Here is a 3,656-nt window from a genome sequence, read left to right on the forward strand (position 1 = left end):
GAAATTCAGAATAAGAGGGTACCTGAGCAATCATTGCATTGTAATGATCAGCGACATTAAGATCTCGGATACGGTCCAAGAAATTGCAGTCACGGTATGGTAGCGACGATTTTGATAAAGGAACTCGAACAGAATAGGATTCAACCGTACGTTCCTTTGTATCGTCACTTGGAATAGGCGTTGGTGACGATTTAACAGTTTCGCGAGCTTCGGGGTTGATCGAGCATGTCTATTGGTCGATCGAACTATTTCCCCTTCGTCTTCACTCGATCGAGCAGAATTGTTGCTCGATCGACCGATTCCCTTGAATTCTACTCGATCGAGCAGAGTTCTTGGTCGATCGACCACTTTCTCCTGGAAAATCACTCGATCGACCAATGTTGGTCACTCGATCGAGTGATTCCTCTTATCTAGGGCTTAAATCGCGCATTGGCTCTTGAAGTACGATAGGAATTCGTCGTCCGAGTCATAGAAATCATTCTCAACATTGGGTGACACGGGTTCTTCATGAGACGGAATGGTGTCGGTGTTGATAGCATACACTGTCTCACATTGCTCTTGCTCGGTAATTAATTGATCACACCGAGCCTCTAGCTTCTTCATACGGCTATCAAATTCCGCACTAGAATTATGACACTGTAGTGCAAGTGCCAATATCAGTGACTTAACTTCTTGACCTCATCATTCCTAGCAAGTGGAGGAATTGGTTGCGGTGAGAAAGAATAACAAGGCGGTGGGTAGCCTTGTTGCGGAACGGTTGTGGTCTAGGCCTCGGTGGAGGAGCGACTTCATAGTGATTACCACAACCCCAAGATTCTTTCCTCTCCCAATTAGTAGATCTTTGGTTTGAGCTTCAAACCGAGCAATAAGTCGAGAGACGGACGTCATCTTGGCAAAAGGGTCGAAGGTACTCAAGCCTTCCCTTCGACAATCTCTTTCTAAAATCTGTCTAATAGACCTGTAAGACCTATCAAAACAGCACTAAAGAAAAAGATAAGAGCGGCCTCAAGGTACTCAGTCTTCCCTTGAGGCGGAAAAACAGACAAAATTTAAACAGTTAAAAAGCGTCGCCTCCCAAGCAACGGCGCCAAAATTTGATACGGTCGTTATGTACCAAAAATAAATACCCTAAGTTACAACTAATGAAGCTAGCAGCAAGTAGGGTCGATCTCCACAGGGAGGCTAAGTTGCTAAATATCTGTCTAATTTGGTCTGTCGGATGTCACAATGTGGGGGTTTTAAAAATGATTTTCTAAACTAAAGAGAATAAGGAAGAGGGAAATAAAAAGAAGGAAGCAGACAGATAAAGAGGAACAGCTAAGACAGACGGTTCACCATAATCGTTCAGTTAAGTAATCTAGGTCTCAGGTCAATGCAAATACGGTCTAAGGGGTAGCGAACGTCACCTTTCGGTCCTTAATTCACCCTAAAGTGTAAACAGCTTAACTTTCGCCCTCACTGCAATACCCTATTGTTCGCTACTAGTCTCGCCTCTTCCAACCTTTCGGTCCAGGTCGAGGATCACTAAGAAATAAATGCCTAATTGCGTCGACTCAATCGAGGCGGATACAATTAAGCGCAACATTTAACCAACAAAGACAATACCAAAGCATTAACCAAATAAATCGATTACTCTCCCTTCATAATTATGGATCCCCTATAGTCTTAGCATGAGAAAATTAGCTATTCACTACCATCGAATTAACAACAACAACAAATAGATAATTGAAATTCGGCATTATAAAAGACTAATAAGAATTGAATTAAAGTAATTACGATAACTAATATAGGGAAGAAGGAATTAAAGCAATAAAAATTATTAAGAGATTAAAGAAGAATGAAAAGTACCAGTAACAATTAATCCGAAAATAGAGAAAAAAGAAGAAGCGTCGTCCGTCCCCTCTACTGAGTCCAGGGAATGAATCATGTGTTATTAGGTCTAAACTACTCTTATTTATACTAAGTAGTATCCTTATTATTAACTAGATATAAGATAAACATAAGATAAAATCTAATTGTACTCGACACTATTGTTCTCGCTGTAGCTAGTACTCGATCGAGTGATTTATGTACTCGATCGAGCACTTTTCCTGCTTTGCGCACTGAACTTCAAACGGCTGCCATTTCTTCGTTACTTGGTCAAACAGGGCGATTCCGGTGGCGTTGGAAAGCTAAGAGAACAAACTTTCATCTCCAATTGGAATCACCTGAATATCAGTTGTAGAACTCGAGATATGGCTCTCCAAATTAGGCACTAGCAATTTGAAGTTCTTCCCTTGCTCGCCTAGCTATCTTTCTTCTTCGCGCATCCCAAAATAGCTACATTCTTGCTCCAAATTCACTCTTCCTTCAAATGCATGCTAAACGGACGGTAAAAGGCTTGATTTCATTACTTTCTGGGTTCATTCCTGCAAATAAGACAAAACAAACCAAAGCAGCATATTCGGGGCATTTCGTAGCATAAAACCACGATAAAAGCATAGAAATACGTGCATAAAATAGGCTAAAAAGACTATATAAAATGCACGTATCAGGGTGCAGTTGTGTTCGCTCTTAAGATTTGGAGACACTACCTTTATGGGGCAACTTTTAAGATGTTCTCTGATCATAAGAGTCTAAAGTATATCTGCACTCAGAAGGAGCTTAATATGCGACAGAGACGGTGGATGGAGCTGATTGGAGATTATGATATGGAGATCATATATCACGGGGGTAAGGCTAATGTTGTTGCAGATGCATTGAGTAGGAAGAGCGTTCATTCGCTATGTACAGCTATGTCCTTGCTGAAGTTGAGGGATGAGATGTCTAGTTTGGGGATCTTTATGATTCGAGAAGGGGATACCATCGGGGATTTGACGGTTGAGCCAGAGTTGTATGAGAACATCAAAAGTAAACAAGAGCTTGATCCTAAGATTCAGGACTGGAAGTCAAGAGTAGAGAGTGGAACGGCTTCCAGGTTTTCTATCCATCTAGATGGGAGTGTTAGTTTTGATGGAAGATGGTGTATTCCTGAGGATGCAGAGTTGCGGAGAGTGATCTTGACGGAGGCTCATTGCACTCTCTATTCAGTTCACCCAGGTGGTGACAAGCTTTATAGAGACCTTAAGAAGACTTTTTGGTGGCCAAACATGAAGAGAGATGTAGCTGAGTTTGTAGCCAGATGTTTGACCTGTCAAAATGTCAAGGGTGAACAAAAGAGACCACAAGGTAAGATCCAGTCTTTGGATGTACCAGAGTGGAAGTGGGAGTCGATCTCCATGGACTTCATTGTGGGGTTACCTAGGTCACAACAAGGTAACAACATGATTTGGGTGATTGTTGATCGGTTAACCAAGTCAGCCCATTTCGTTCCCATGAAGGATACTTGGTCTAAGATGCAGCTGGCATTGGGTTACAGGAGGCATGTGGTTCGGTTACATGGTATACCTAAGGATATCGTTTCTGATCGTGATGCGAGGTTCATATCCAAGTTTTGGCAAGAGCTGCAAGAGTTGATGGGTACGACTTTAAAGATGAGTACTGACCTTTCATCCCAAGAATCGATGGTCGACAGAAAGGACCATCAAGACCTTAGAAGACATCGAGGGCATGTGTTATGGACATTGGGGGCGATTGGGAAGACAGGTTTGATCTCAATCGAGTTTTCATACAATATG

Source organism: Silene latifolia, chromosome Y, assembly GCF_048544455.1.
Source record: "Silene latifolia isolate original U9 population chromosome Y, ASM4854445v1, whole genome shotgun sequence".
Taxonomy (NCBI): Eukaryota; Viridiplantae; Streptophyta; class Magnoliopsida; order Caryophyllales; family Caryophyllaceae; genus Silene; species Silene latifolia.